The following is a 17,383-nucleotide window of genomic DNA, read 5'->3' as shown; positions in this document are numbered from 1 at the left end:
GCTTAATATGTGTGTTAGTTGCTTAGTCATGTCCAACTCTTTGCAACCCCATAGACTGTAGCCCACAAGGCCCCTCTGTCCATGGGATTCTCCAAGCAAGAATCTAGTTCAAATTTTTAAGATTCAAAGAAAGTTTTAGAATGTAGGGCATTTTTAATTCTTATCTTTACTCAGTTTTTAGGTTAAGAAATTTCTTTCAAATAAACCTCTTTTTTAACCCTAAATAAATTACCCAAGCAGCGATGTAAATTGGTAAGACAAATGGCAAAGACATAAATGTGAGACTTTTTAAAGAAAAACTTTAGATATATGAACTTATTTCCTGACATTCCTGAAAAAAGTGATTTACCAATCTAGATATTTTTCATATTACATAACATTAATTCCTGACAAGTTTGGAAACCTACACTCAGTCTGAATATGTCATTGTGAGGCTAGTGACTAAGGATGCTAAAGCATTGTTTAGCATTTCTGACTTAAACATTAACTGACCTAGCATTTCAAAGATATACTTATTGTTATAAAAATGCTCTTCAACATTTATTATTAACTCTGAGAAGTATGTACTTTTCAGGATTGACTGCATCTGCTCTTAAACTCTGTTCTCCACATCTTTCCCTTCTTTTTCATAGGCTCTTTAAGGTCATCTACTCTCCAACGTTTTTCTCCAGAGGTAAAGATATACAGGAGTAGTTAAGAGCTCTCTCTATTGGAACCTGATGTTTCTTCTAGTATTTATAAGAAATTTAAATTCTTATGATCTGTCTCCTAGAAATTCTGAATTGCAGGTTATGTGATTATATTTACGAGCCTTGTTTTAAGAAGACCAAGGAAATTCACTTTCATTATCCTCCAAGTCCAGTTAAATGATTTTTTATTAATTTCTCTTAGTGGCAGATTCAGGACTAGGAGATCCATCCAAAAATTAAGAAAACATTAAAATCATATAAAGTAAAAATAAGATAATTTAGAATAAAATACCTTATTAGCTTGAACCTAAGAACAGAAAAATTACACATTAACACTTAAGGAACTATTTCTGTAACTTAATTTCTTCTCTCCTGTTGTGTTTTTTTTCCTTATCATTCTTTTTCTTTTTATGACTCTTTAGAAGGATTTTCTGCATCTTGAAATCATGAGGAAAATTTCACAGTTATACCCTATAACTTAGGACCAATCATTCTTAAATCTCCTTAAAAAAGTTATTGTAAGTAAAATAAAAGAAATATCAACAGGAAAATGTCCACAAAACCATCCTTTATAATTTCTAGTTCTATCTTAGGGCAATTGCTTCCCACTTTCACAGCAACTAAAGTAAAGTCTCTTTTATCCCAGCCTTGGAAGGAAAAAGAGAGTGAGCTCAGAAGATAAAGAAGACCTCACATTGTGCTAACATCACAGCATAGAAACCAAACATCAAAAATTTTGAAAACTTCGTAAAGAAGACATATGAAGGATAAGATACATGCAAAATCTTTACAGTAAAACTCAAAATATTTAACTTCCTTAAGAAAGCATTTATAACTGCCAAGTAGGGTTCTGATGAAGTTCTTTTCCTAAACTTCTCATCTAAACAAATAATAAATGAAAAAAATCACTAATTCTAAACAGGTTACACTTATTAAGACCAAATGTTAATAGAATAACACAGTGGGGAAAAATCCATAGGCCAATAGAAAGATTCAAAGCTTTGAAATCTTTTACCACAAATGTTTAGTGAGGTTCAAAAAAATTCACTTAAATGTCAGTTTGATAAAAGCCAAAAGAACATTTCCCACATGTGTTTATATTTAAGCATATTTTTAAAAGATGGAAAAAGTAACAGTCATTCAAAACCAGGGTTAAGCTATTAGCTCATGAGGATCGTAATTTAAAGGTATTTCTCTAACCTCTAATTTTATTTTCCTTGATAAGAAAGCAGTTTTAAGCATCCATTGTTTAGATAAGTCTTTATTCAATTCTAAAATGTTTAAAAGTTTTCATTATTCCCATTTATAACTCTGAAGATGAATGAAGATGTCTCCACGTGAAATAACTGTTGAAAAGTACTTTGTATGTAAGTGTAGATGATTAAGATAAAATGAATTATTCCTAAACACAGATGCATAGCATACACATTAGGTATCCCCTCCTTATAAAAATATACAAGGAAACTTCACTAAACCAATGTACAAGTTTCTTTAAATAGTAGAACTATTTGACATTTACTTTTAAACTATATAAGAAAAAGTAATATATAAGAAAGAGAAATACTGTAAGATAGTGTTTCTCAAAATGAGACAAACCTGATAAACTTAAGAGTGTCACCCATATGTCCACAGAAAGTTCCAAAACACAAACTATACTTTTTCACTCCATTACTGCTTTGTTATTTCTATCACAGAATACATGGTTTATAATGGGGCCTTAGTTTCTTTAATACAAACACTCCATAAACATATGTAACAGATACGGATATGGACAGTATTTAAGCAACAAATTTATCATTTTTCTCTATCCAACTATAAAACATGTCATTTACAAGAAACACTCATTCAGATTTCTTATCAAAATATAACATAGAAATTTTGATTCTGAGTCATAAATAGCATTTCTACTGACAACAACTAGTAAGTCACACATATTACAGATCATTAAAGGTACAAGAGATCTTTGGAAGCAACAATCACCAAATGAATAAATTACTACGGAGGTGAGAACTGTTCAAAGAGTTGGCCAGAACCAGCAGTTGTTTGTCTGACCTGTCCAAATTTGTACTCACCAGCTTTAGGCTAGAGAGACAAAATTTGACAATTCAGGAACCACAAACATACAGCTGGTTTGTCCCATAACACATTTGCTGAATTCTGAAAATGAAATGCAAACAAAGGAGGTTAACCAAAATCACCTGAAAACCAGAAAGTCTGCCCAGTCTGGCAGTGCTTACAAAACAAAGGCCAAGAGCAAAGGAACTAAAGATATGTTAGGCAAGAAATGAACTCCATAGGAAGAGTGGAGAATAAAAACTAAAGATAGACACTCTTCTACTGGGAAGCAGGAGAGGATGTGTGCCTATCCTGGTTCTATCTTGAAATTGAAAATTCAAACTTTGGGTTTAGGAGAACAATGGTATGGGGATGGAAGGGAGGGAGATTAAAAAAAAAGTTGGATAATTTTATTCATTACATCATACCAAAGTGATAAAATTGGAAACTTAGAGTCTAAAACAAAATGTCAGTTTCCTAATGTAAACCAGTACAGCCATTATGGAGAACAGCATGGAAGTTCCTGAAAAAACTCAAAATAGAGTTACCATACAATACTACAATCCCATTCCTGGGCATAGTTCTGGAGAAAACTTTAATTCAAAAAGGTTATATATAATACACAATGGAATATTACACAGCCATGAAAAAGAATGAAATAAGGTTATTTGCAGTAACATGGATATACCTAAAGATTATCATACTAAGTGAAGTATGCCAGATGGACAAATATCATATGCTATTCTTTTATATGAAATATTAAAAAAAAGATACAAATGAACTTATTTACAAAACAGAAATAGACTCACAGACACAGAGAACAAATTTAGGGTTACCAAAAGGGAAAGGGGAGAGAGGATAAATTAGGAGGTTGGCATTATCATATATAAACTATTACATATATAATAGATAACTAACAAAAAGCCCTACTGTATAGCACAGGGAACTATATTCAACATTTTGTAATAACCTGTAAGAGGAAAGAATTTGGGAAAGAATATATGTATAAATCACTGTGCTGCATAGGTGAAACGAACCTAACATTATAAATCAACTATACTCAAATCTTAGAAAATATATATATATTTTAAATGTCAGTCTCCTACTTGAGATATTTGTCAAATTTTGAATGTGTACTGGGCAGAAAGCTAAAGAATTAAGCTAGAAACCTCTGAGAGAAGTTCTGGAGGACTGTTCCACAGCTGAGACAAAGACCCCAGTCGTCTAGATTAAGAATCTTAGAGTCAAGCTCTAGAAACAGAGGCAAACAGTGTAGACCAAATTTATTAAAACCAAAAATCAACTCTAACCTAGATTCAAATTCTTAACTTTATTACGGTGATCAGCTCTCCTTTCACTTCACATCAGCCTCTTAAACAAACAGGTGAACAATCTGGTAGAATATACAATCTGAAGGATCAACAGCTCTTATATAAAGTGAACAGCAAACAGTGAGCAACTGATAGTTATGCAAAAAGACAAAATAATTTGACTGAAAACTAAAAATGAAAAAAACAACAAAGAAGTTTCAAAATGATCCAAATACTGGAAATAAGAAACGAGACTTCACAGTAACTATAATATTTTCAAGGAATTAAAGGAAACAAATGCATAAACTAGAAACACTGGAGAATTTAAGAGGATTAAAATTATAAAAAAGAGTAAACATTTAGAACTAAACAATTTGATATATGTGAGTTTAAGAATTTATTGGTCAAATAACTGTAAGTTTGAATATAAGTTCAAGCTGAGACTATTTTCTCTGTATCTTCCTATTACTTAGCCCAAGACAAGTCTGAGTCTGAGGCAGAACTGGGAAAATAAAGCCCCAGATCTCTGGCTAGGAAACCAGAAAGGAGAACTCCAGAAAACAAAAATTACTAGAACTCTTGAAGTATCTAGAAAAAAGGGAACGACTCATCAAAGAAATAAAAGATATAAAGAAGATCAAATAAACATTCAATAAGTGAAAATTTAAAATTCACTAGATGGACTCAACAGAAAAATTAAAACTCAGTATACTTGAAGACCAATCAATACAGTCTGAACAATAGAGAGAAAAATGATTTTTTAAAAATGAGCAAATACTCAGATACCTATGAAATGATACTAAAACATCGAGCATTTATGCTATCAGAGTATCAGAAGAAGAGAAAAATGCAGTGCAAAAAAAATTTTGAAGAAATAGCACCTTAAAACTTCCTAAATTTTATTAAAGACACATTCCTATAGGCTTAAGAAGCTTAAAAAAATCCAAAGAAATCTATGCCTAGACAAATGAGAAGAACCCAGAGGGTGGAACCAGATGGAATATCAGTATTTAAAAGGAAAAAATTTAAAAGGAAGGAAGAAGGGGGTAGGGCAGATATCAATCTAACATAGTTGAAATTCCTTACCAAGAACATAAAAGACTTGATACCAATATGGTCAGCCTATGATTTTACATAGCAAGTGATCAAGACAGACAGATTCCTTAAGCAAAGGCTCTGGTATAGACAGATCTGGCTTTAATTTCATATTCATCTAATTGTCTGAGATGGGGCAAGTAATTTATATTCTCCGAGATTAAGTTCCTCATGCGTAAAGCATGGCATTAGAGACTGTTTTTGCATTCTGCAGCATTTAAACATAGTGCCTGACAGATACTGGATACACACACACACACACGCATGCGCGCCAAAAAAAAAAGGGGATAAGTGGATGGATGAGCTATGGAAGGATTTTATAAAAGAGTCTTTTTGCTGCTGCTGGTGTTGAATTTTCAAGAAGGTAGAGACTGCCAATTTGTACACATTTTAACAAAATTAAGTTTTTCTTGAATATTTTCAGAAAAAATTTGACATTGATGGCAATTTTGCCTATGTCACAGATACCTCCTAGACATGAGGTGGAAAATTAAATCAAAAGAACTAAAACAAATGAGAATGCAGAACATTGTTACAAGAGAAATTTAAGTATAAGACATAAACTTTAGGTTAATATTTAGATATGATGCCATCTAGTAAGAAAAAAGTTTGATTATTTATAAACAGTAGCGATCAGATAAGGTGCTCCTACCTGCTTCCTTAACAACATGTTTAAGATGACAAAAGTGTGTGTGTTTGTATGTAGTACACTACTGTACTCATTTAGTAACCCCTTATTATCTTTCAATTAGTACAAATCATTGCTACTTTGTCGTGACATGAGCAATATGCCACTGCCTTGAATACAGTAAGCACTCAATAAATGTTACCAACTATTTTTATAACTGGAGAAATACTTTCGTTGCTGATTTTGTACAGATTATGCAATTTGGCTATCCTCTAGAAAGAAAGAAAAAAGAAAAAGAAAAAAAGAACTAAATGATTGACATCATTAAAAAAAATTTAAATTCAAACTTCCCAACATTTTGGATAAACACTTGAAACAAAACATCCTCAAGTTCTCCTAAATGCTACAGCTATAAAAAACAAAAACTAACCACATAACAGTGTTGATTGAAAAGCACATACAACAGACAATATTATTTTTTACATGATTGTTAATGCAATTCCAAGTTTGATAATTATATTTTAAATGAGGGATTCTAAACATTTATCAGTAATAGAAGTTTTATCTTATGCATGCCTTTACAGCACAAGACGTTAAAACCAGTATGAAAAGTGTTTGGAGACTGAGGAGATGTTTTCTTTCATCTTCTGAGTACTACAAACAGAGATTCCAATAAAGAAAACCACAAGTTTGCTGAAGTTTAAAACATCTGGGGTATATCTTAAGATATTCATTTTAAGAGCTCCATGTTAAAGAACAGCCTGAAGGGGAGATGATAAATCTGCTCTAACAGTGGAAGTGTGTTTTTAATCCCATTGAATATAAACAGACTTTAAAAAACAGAGAGAGAGAAAAGAAAAAAGAAACTATAATTTGGAAGCAAAGTACCAAGAGACAAAAATGCTCCATAAAAGAAAACTTTAAAAACAAACACTAGTGCTCAATTATAAAATATATAGGACTTATTTATATAAGAATATACTAATCTTAGAGGGATCAGCGACCAGAAAGTAACTATCAATAATCCTGTGTAACTGCTAACAAATATACTGGGTGAAGGGTTCAGATAACAAATATTTCCTTTGGTAAAAGATGGAAACTCTCATGAGATAACAATAAACTCTCAGAAGATTACTGTAAGGAATAAATGGGTTAATTTCTATTAAAATCCTGAAGGTGCATTTTTCTTTCGCATGAAGTTAAGCTGTTAATGTAAAAGCCTGTTTCATAAACAATTATTTACCAAAATATATACTATAGAATGCATCAAGGCATGTTATATGGGGTCCTAAAATATGTATTTCTCACAGAATTTAAAATTAAACTGTCCATGAAGCTTATTAACTTGAAAGTATTCATATTGTTCTTTAAGTCAACTGCCAAAAATAGATATATAAAACAACAATAAAATAAAACACTGGACTCAGTACAACATAGAATAAAAATCCTTTTCAGTATATACTAAACTTCAGAAGTAAAAAATTTTGAAGACCCATCATCAGTCATTTGGAAGCAAAAGCAAACAATAAAAGGTAAAGAAGGCAAAGCCTTGAATTTTAAAATTAGACAGCTACTACAGGAGAAGGGTGTTTGTTGCAAGATACTCTATAGGACATCCTCTGCTGACATAATTTACAGGTGAATTTCATTTTCAACATTTCAAAGATTGAAATTATCTTAATAGGCAATAAACTGTCCCAAATTTGAACATTTTCAGTATTTTCTAAAGGCAAGAACTCTAAAACGAGAATAAAGGACAATCAATGCATAACTGGTTTCTAACTAGAAATATATTTTTCCTTCAGGCGGAGAGTGGCTTCAGAAAACTTTCTCTGTAAAGAGAAAAACACATAATAACAGTATTACTGAGGTAGTTATAAAATAAGAGAGAGAACAAATTTCCAAAAAACTTTCAGCAATTCAAGTCTACTATTAGCAGTAGAACATAATTCTTCTGGGGGGAATAACATTTCATTTAATGGGTGTTCAAAATTACTGTTCACCATCATCAAAAATGAATGCAAATGTTCATCTGCTAACACTGATCTATAATGAGATTTTACATATTTCAACTTTGAAAATGTCTTTTCACACAGATATACTGCCAAATACCGATATCAATCCACAAGCATATGATTTTAATTGAGTATATTCATCACTTATACGGCATTTATAGAATTCTATTACAAAAGTCTCTTGATATTTGCCTTTTAGCATGTCACTATAGATCATTCACTTCTAACTTAAGGTTAGGTAGAGGCTCCTCAATCGCACTGTTACAAGATTTTGAAATAAGGAAGCTTCTTTGCATCTCCATCAAGGTCTGAAAAATACTGTTGGAACTACAGTTCTAGCCTGGAAAATATGTCTGCTGTCTGTGTGAATGGAGAGATCACTCCTTGCTTTACCTTCTGACAGAATGACATATATAAAGCAAACTGACATTACTTGTGATTCAAGCTGCCGTGTGCGTGCGTGCGTGTGTGTCTGTGTGTGCGTTAGTTGCTCAGTCATGTCTGACTCTTGTGGACTACAGCCTGCCAGGTTCCTCTGTCAACAGAATTCTCCAGGCAAGAAGACTAGAGTAGGTTGCCATTCTCTTCTCCAGGTCAAGTTGCCTTCAGTTCAGTTCAGTTCAGTCGCTCAGTCATGTCCAACTCTTCGCGACCCCAAGAACTGCAGCACGCCAGGCCTCCCTGTCCATCACCCACTGCCGGAGTTCACTCAGACTCACGTCCATCGAGTCAGTGATGCCATCCAGCCATCCCATCCTCGGTCGTCCCCTTCTCCTCCTGCCCCCAATCCCTCCCAGCATCACAGTCTTTTCCAATGAGTCAACTCTTCGCATGAGGTGGCCAAAGTACTGGAGTTTCAGCTTCAGCATCATTCCCTCCAAAGAAATCCCAGGGCTGATCTCCTTCAGAATGGACTGGTTGATCTCCTTGCAGTCCAAGGGGCTCTCAAGAGTCTTCTCCAACACCACAGTTCAAAAGCATCAATTCTTCGGTGCTCAGCCTTCTTCACAGTCCAACTCTCACATCCATACATGACCACAGGAAAAACCATAGCCTTGACTAGATGGACCTTAGTTGCTGTCGAATGATTACCATGGTATAAGTTTCACATATAAGAGTTGGTTTGCCTCATAATTAGAAATATTATCAATTAAATCGGTAATAAGCAATATGAAGATTGAAGCAAAAGGTAATGTTCAAGCCATTCAATATTCCAAGAGCAGTAAAAGGAGTGTGTTCCTATCTAGAAAATTTTTAATCTTGACTGCAAGCTCAAAAAATTGCAATGATCAAACTTATGGGTGCTAGGTTATATCAAATAGCTCAAACTTCTGACAAAAACTAGAACCATTTCTTCATGAGATCTGATTTTGTTCACTATTTATATTTCTGGCTCAATAATAAATGGCAGTTACAAATGTTTTCCACAATTCTGCAACCATAAAAATAGAGAATAACCATAGGCTTTAAAAACTTTACATTTTCACAAACTTTGTAAATTAGTTTACCTTTTTTTCTGCTCCACATATATTTTTATCACCATCACTTGTAACATATCTTTAGATTTTACTTCAGACTACACTGAAATAGTGTTGTCAACTTCATTGAAAATAATCTTGCCTGAAGTTGTTCTACAAACACTTCTCAGGGAGACTAATTAATTCTTCAGTCACTTGAAACTCAGCATTGCCTCTTTGAATACACAACTGAACAGTGTCAGTAAACATCTGTTGACTCATCAAAAGTCAGGAAAACCACTCAAAATCATTATCCTTTTTAAATTTGACTACTGATGTTGCTACCAATGTCCTCAATTCTTAACGCAATTATTGTCATCAAAAGGCTAATAATCTTAAACAAATTAATTTTTTCTGAACACATTTCTTTACTGCAATAAAACACAGTTTAATTAAATTAGCTCACCATTGGTAACTGGCTCTCTTTGCCTAGCTAACAAATGAGCCACTCTAAACCTTACTTTGAGAGCCAGCTCATTTTCACCTTTTTTATACTTGTGGGGAAAAAAAAATTCTGCTATGATGAAATTTTTTAAAATTTCTAATTTTTATGAGAGTTGCTTTCCTGCATTTGGAAAACTGTAATGCTTAGACTGGTAAGGGCAACATATATTATATATTCTTTTAATAGAACATAATAAACCCAATGTTTTATCATCTAATTTAATAAAATAATTTACAGTCCACACTCCCTTAAAACTGTAAGTTTCAAAGTCCCCTTTTTTCTCCTTTTCTTGTTTTGTCATAATGAGATATGCAACAGTTACAAAAAAAAATAAAATGTTATGGTACAGCAATACGCATGACGCTTATGCCACACTGAATCTCTGCTGCAACTATTGAAGTCAGCCATAGTGGTGGGAAGGCAGCCACAGACAATACTTAAATAAATGTTTATGATATCTTTTAACAAACTAAATTAAATTTGAACTTCATAAAAGCTTCCTGTCATATAATATTATTCCCCCTCAGTCATTAAAAAATATAAAAACCATTCTTAGCTTATAGATCACACAAAAACAGGTGAAGGGACAGGTGTGGTCCACAGGCTTTACCAATCCTTGCTTCAGAGAAATCATTTATTCACTTGAGCTCAGTTCACTCTTCTGCAACATGAAAATTAAATAATGACTGGCCTATCCATCTACCACATATGCAACTATGACCAGGTTCGGAAACTGTAAAAGAAATGAATGTTTGTGTGTGAACTAATTCTATTTCGCATTCACAAAATACTGTCTGTACAACATTCAATGTATTATGACAGGCAGCGTGGAGCACATAAAGAGCATTTAGCATGGTCCATATCATCTATTTTCAATGAATTTGCAATATGAGTGAAAAATTATAATATAACTAAGAGAAATGCTGAATATCCTGTGTTAAATAAATACCAGATGAAGTCAATTCAATTCCACAGACATAAAACAAACACTTAGCATTTACTTTACACAGGATACACAGCTAGGCAATTCAGCAATTCCCTATGCACACACAAAACCCACACTTGACCCTCAAACTCTTTCGCAAGATACATTTTTCAGCAAACAGTCTTTCACAGAGTTTGTTCCATAACAACCAGCACCTTCAAACTACCTCTTTTCAGTGGTTTCACAGCTTTACATTGCATAGCTACAACCTAATCTGTAGAATAAACATATACTAACAGATGTTTTCCAGGATTTTTTTTCCTTTTCGCTTTTACAGGTAATATGAGAACAAATATACATATGGATACATAAAAGTCAAAGGGCATTTAAAATTTTGCTAAATAATGTAAATTGCTCCTTTAAAAGGCTGTGGCAATTTATATCCCACCATAGTATATAAGTGCCCATTTCCCATATCCTTGCCAATAAATTATGTAAGAATTATCACAACACATTTACTTTGAATTCCCCATAGGAGAGAGGATGAACATCCTTTCATATGTTTAAGTACCACTGATATTAACTTCTCTGTCCATTATCTGGTCATAGACATTGCTCATTATTAATATGTACTTGTTGCTCTTTTCATGTTGATTTCTAGAAGCTCTTAACATATTAAAGAACTTGGACTTGGACTCTGATTTAATTGGCAATTATTTTGATCAGTTCGTGAACTGTCTTCTGACTTTAGGCAAACATTTTGTCATATATTAAAAAAAAGTGGGAGGGGGTTCATGTTTGGGAATGCATGTAAGAATTAAAGATTTTAAAATTTAAAAAAATAAAAAACTAAAATTAAAAAAAATAGAATACAAAACAAACAAACAAAAAACCTACAAACTAAACCAAAAGAAAACAACAAACAGTAGAATAAGTAGATACAGAAAACAAGTAGGGGAACAACAAAGACAAAGCTGGCTCTTTAAAAATGTTTATAAAACTGACAAACCCTTAGAAGTAACAAACAACCATTAGCAGAAATGCAAAAGGGTACATTTTGTAATCCACATATTACATACAAATCAAGAGATCACAGGAAGACATTATGAACAAGGGTTGTATAAATAACACATTTAACTATTTAGACAAAATGAATGAATACTTATAAACACAAATCTTACCAAAGGTGGCATAAGAATAAATAGAAAACTATAAAAAGTCCTTTATCTATTTTTAATGGAATATTCATACGAAGAAAACTCCAAGTTGAGACAGCATTATCACTGAATGCTACAGAACATTTAAGAATGAGATAACACTAACAGAAGTCAAAATCACAGAGCACAGAAAGAGAAGAACACCAAAAGGGAGTATCCACATTAAAATGAAGAACATTTATTCACAAAAAGATACCTTTAAAGACTGAAAAGGCAAGTCTCAAAATCACAGAAGGCATTTGCCAACCAAAAAGGGCCATAACATATACAAAATTCCTATGAATCAATCAAGTATTATTAAACACCCAATGAAAACTGGGAAAAGACCTTAAACATGCAGTTCACAAACAAGTATACACACAAACAGTAAATAAACAAATAAGAAAATGCTCAACTTATTATTGATTATGGTCAAGGAAATACAATTAAAACAGTAATGAAATACCACTACTTTTACAACCCTCTGGCTAAAACAAAAGTTTTAAAGACTGAACATAACAGTGGAAAAACTAGAATTCTCAGTCCTGCTGATGGAAACACAAAACTTTGGAAATCTTTCTGTCAGTATCTAGTAAAAATTAAGACAAGCATACTCAGTGACCCAATGCTACACATAATTCCAAAAGATATGTGCGCACATTAACACTAGAAGATATATACAAGAATGTTTTATTAGCATTATTTATAACAGAGCCAAACTAGAAACAACACAAATTTTTATCAACAGTAGAATACCAAAGTAAATTGAGATTGATTTATACAGTGGAATAGCACATAGAAAAGAAAATGAATGAAGCAGTACTACCAGAATTGACGTGGATAAATCACACAAACAAAGACGAGCCAGAAAGGTATTAGAAAAAAAAAATACACACTGTATGATTCCATTTATTTAAAGTTCAAAAACCGCAAAGCTAATCTCTGTGTTGTAAGTCAGGACAGTGGATACTTTTCGGGAACAAAGAGCTGGGACAGGAGTGCTTCTAGGCTGCTAGCCAAGTTCTATTTCTAGAACTGGATGGCAGTTAAACCAAGTATGTTTACTCAGATAATTCCTTTAGCTGGACACATGATTTGTATACTTTTCTATGTGTGTTATATTTCAATTCATAAAAAGTCAGTAAAAGAATAAACACTGAGTTTTGCAAATGCATTTTTGGCATCTATGAAAAAAATATATAAAATTTCTCCAAAAATCTACTAATATGGTTCATTAGTTTGGTTCACTAAAAAGATTAAAACCACAGTAGATTAAACAGGGGACTTTTAACATAAAGAATTAACTATGATAAAAGAGTAACTAAAAGACATAAGAATGCCCATATGGTATTCGAGGGGAAGGAAAAACATGTAAAGGATCAGACTTCATTTGACAAGGTGTGGTTCAGCCACCAGATAGCAGGGTTCATTAGTTTAGCTGGTCTGGAGCTGATGAGCAAATAATAGTAACCTCTGGGAAGCAGCTAGGGAAAAAGCATGGTAAACCCTATTCAAAGATTCCCTAATTCTGAATGATCCTTTCATTTTAGAATAAACCCCACTTGTGCTAGTCTCTTTACAATCTGAGCTACTAGGGAGGAATCTCCACTTGTGCTAGTCTCTTGGTATGTAGTTGTATTCTGTTTATGTTGCTGCTAATTTATCATTTGGAGTTTGCCAGGTGCCTCAGAGGTAAAGAACCTACCTGCCAAGTAGGAGATACAAATTCGATCCCTGGGTCAGGAAGATCCCCTGGAGGAGGAAATAGCAAACCACTCCAGTATTCTTGAGAGGATAATCCCATGGACAGAGGAGCTTGATGGGCTACAGTCCATGGGGTCACAAAGAGTCAGAGACAGCTTAGTGAAGTCGCTCAGTCGTGTCCAACTCTTCGCGACCCCACGGACACCAGGCTCCTCCGTCCATGGGGTTTTCTAGGCAAGAGTACTGGAGTGGGTTGCCATTTCCTTCTCCAGAGAACTTCCCGACCTAGGGATCGAACCCAGGTCTCCCACACTGTAGACAGACGCTTTCCATCTGAGCCACCACTTGATCTTAGCCAAAAGGCCACTAAAATACCAATTTATCATTTATGGTTCTTTGTATAGAGAAAAGTATAAAAAATGTTTTTGTGTATTAATTCTATAATCTCTTACCAAGTTCCGTTCAGTTGCTCAGTCATATACAACTGTTTGCGATCCCATGGACTGCAGTACTCCAAGCTTCCCTGTCCATCACCAACTCCCGGAGCTCACTCAAACTCATGTCCACTGAGTCAGTGATGCCATCCAACCATCTCATCCTCTGTCGTCCCCTTCTCCTCCTCCCTTCAATCTTCCCCACCATCAAATGAGGGGCTTTTCAAATGAGTCAGCTCTTCACATCAGATGGCCAAAGTATTCGAGTTTCAGCTTCAACATCAGTCCTTCAAATGAATATTCAGGACTGATTTCCTTTGGGATGGACCAGTTGGATAGCCCTGCAGTCCAAGGGACTCTCAAGAGTCTTCTCCAACACCACAGTTCAAAAGCATCAATTCTTCAGCACTCAGCTTTCTTTATAATTCAACTCTCACATCCATACATGACTACGGGAAAAACCATAGCCTCGACTAGATGGATCTTTGTTGGCAAAGTAACATCTCTGCTTTTTAGTATGCTGTCTAGGTTGGTCATAACTTTTCTTCCAAGGAGAAGGATGGCTCCTTTAATTTAATGGCTGCAGTCACCATCTGCAATGATTTTTGGAGCCCCCCCAAAAAAATCTGTCACTGCTTCCACTGTTTCCCCATCTATTTGCCATGAAGTGATGAGACTGGATGCCATGATCTTCATTTTCTGAATGCTGAGCTTTAAGCCAACAACTCTCCTCTTTCAATTTCATCAAGAGGCTCTTCAGTTCTTCTTTGCTTTCTGCCATAAGGGTGGTGTCATCTGAATATCTGAAGTTACTGATATTTCTCCTGGCAATCTTGATTCCAGCTTGGGCTTCATCCAATCCAGCGTTTCTCATGATGTACTCTGCATAGAAGTTAAATAAGCAGAGTAACAATATACAGCCTTGATATACTCCTTTTCCTATTTGGAACCAGTCTATTGTTCCATGTCCAGTTCTAACTATTGCTTCCTGACCTGCATACAGATTTCTCAGGAGGCAGGTCAGGTGCCATGGTATTCCCATCTCTTGAAGAAATTTCCACTGTTTGTTGCGATCCACACAGTCAAAGGCTTTGGCATAGTCATAAAGCAGAAATAGATATTTTTCTGGAACTCTTGCTTTTTCCATGATGTTGGCAATTTGATCTCTGGTTCCTCTGCCTTTTCTAAAACCAGCTTGAACATCTGGAAGTTCATGGTTCATGTACTGCTGAAGCCTGGCTTGGAGAATTTTGAACATTACTAGCGTGTGAGATGAGTGCAACTGTGCGGTAGTTTGAGCATTCTTTGGCATTGCCTTTCTTTGGGACTGGAATGAACACTGACCTTTTCCAGTCCTGTGGCCACTGCTGGGCTTTTCAAATTTGCTGGCATAATGAGTGTAGCACTTTCACAGCATCCTCTTTTAGGGTCTGAAATAGCTCAACTGAAATTCCATCACCTCCACTAAGTAAATTCCTACCAAGTAAATGTTTCTAAATATTTGTTTGTTGGTATTTTTTGAGTTTTACAAAAACAGAGTTATTTCACCTACAAACTATAGTTTCCTTTCTTTTTGATTTCTGTATCAGAGCATCATGATCTGACTTAAATGTTTTTAAAAATTCAACTCGTCTGCCCTGCTAAGAATATAATGAAGGTGAGAACGGTAGAAAAAGCAAGACTAATAGAGGTTATTGCAATAACCAAGGCAAAGAATGATGGTGGCATAAAGCAAGGGATATATGACAATTGTGGTATCAACGGTTAAAAAGTGACTAGACTCAGGATGTATTTCAAAGTGGTCCGGTAAGATTTGTGAAGGATTGGATACGTGCCATCAGAAAAAGAGAAGAATCAAGAATAATGCAGCCCAAAAAACCAGGATAAAGTTGTCATAAAGTGAAAAAAAGAAGGTTATAGGTGGAACAGGTTTTGGAGAAAGATCAAGAGTTCGATTTTGGATATGTTGAGTTTAGGATATGAGCTGTGCCACAAGACATTCTACTTCACTGAAAAGAAATGATCCATGAGATCCACAAAAAAGTATAGAGACTTTACAGCAGTTGCCATTTTTCCAGTTTCTTTTCAGATAGAAACTGTCCTATAGCTTGACTGCCATGTATAGGGTTGTACACATAAAGAACCAAAATGCAGGCTTTACTAAGGCAGAACCAAAAGATAAGCTCTTCTTTATCCCATGCTATCTCCTTTCACTCCTACAAGAAAAGTCATGAGAAACAAAATATTCCAGATGAGAAAATTACAGTATGCAAATATTGTGACAGGTATAACATAAAGGTAACCAAAATTAGAATCAGTATCTTCCATATCATTTGCTACTCTCTCAAGGAGTTTCTAATATTGCAAAGCTGTCATACTAAACCAAATATGAGGTAACAAAGAAAACTATAAAAATTTAACACATTGTCAAAAATCCTAATGACCTTTTTTTTTTTCCCCAGAAATAAAGAAATATACCTTAAAAATTCATGAGGGATCTTAAGTGAAACCAAACAGCCAAAACAGTCTTGAAGAGAACAAAGATAAAGGACTTGTATTTCCTGATTTCAAAACTTCCTACAAAGCTACAATAATCAAATACTATGAACTGGCTTAAAGACAGAAATATAGACCAATGGAATACAATAAACAGTCCGGAAATGAATTCTTGCATATATGGTCAAATGATTTTTGACAAGGATGCCTACATCATTTAATGAACAAAAGAACAGTCTTTTCAACCAATTGTGCTAGGAAAACTGGATATCTACATGTAACACAATGAGGTTGGATGTTCATCTAAGTCTCTCTATATATGCACTTAACTCAAAATTGATCAAAGACCTAAACTGAAGAACTAAAACTGTGAACTCTTAGAAGAAAACACAGGGCAAAACTTTCACGATAGTGGATTAAGCAATGACTTCTTGGATATGACACTGAAAGAGCAGGCAACAACAACAAAAAATAGACAGACTTCATGTAAGTGAAAAACTTCTGTGCATCAGAAGAAAATATCAACAGAAGAAAAAGACAACCCACAAAATGGGAAGAAATATTTGCAACTCATATATCTGATAAAGGATTAAGATCTAGAATTTCTACATAACTCCAAGGAAAACCAAACAGCATAATTCAAAAACAGGCAAAGGACCTGAATAAATGCTTCTCAAAAAAAAAAAAAGACCAAAAAGCACAAGAAAAAGATATTCAACATCACTATCATTAGATAAATGCAAGTCAGAATTATACTACTTCAAACTTACTATTAGGAAATAATTATTAGGAAATAGTAGTATTATTATTAAGAAAGCTACTATCAAAAAACAGAAAATAATAACTGTTTGACCAGAACAGGAAGAAGCTGGAG

The 17,383-nt window shown here is 34.1% G+C and overlaps 1 protein-coding gene across 2 annotated transcripts in view; it reads right to left on the bottom strand.

Annotated features, from left to right (window-relative positions):
• ADK (adenosine kinase) overlaps nucleotides 1-17,383 on the bottom strand; it is a 544,106-nt gene that overhangs the window by 381,774 nt on the left and 144,949 nt on the right. The window lies entirely within an intron of this gene.

This window comes from Ovis aries, chromosome 25, assembly GCF_016772045.2.
Source record: "Ovis aries strain OAR_USU_Benz2616 breed Rambouillet chromosome 25, ARS-UI_Ramb_v3.0, whole genome shotgun sequence".
In the NCBI taxonomy this organism is placed as follows: Eukaryota; Metazoa; Chordata; class Mammalia; order Artiodactyla; family Bovidae; genus Ovis; species Ovis aries.
This window is presented reverse-complemented; position numbering and strand designations above follow the sequence as displayed.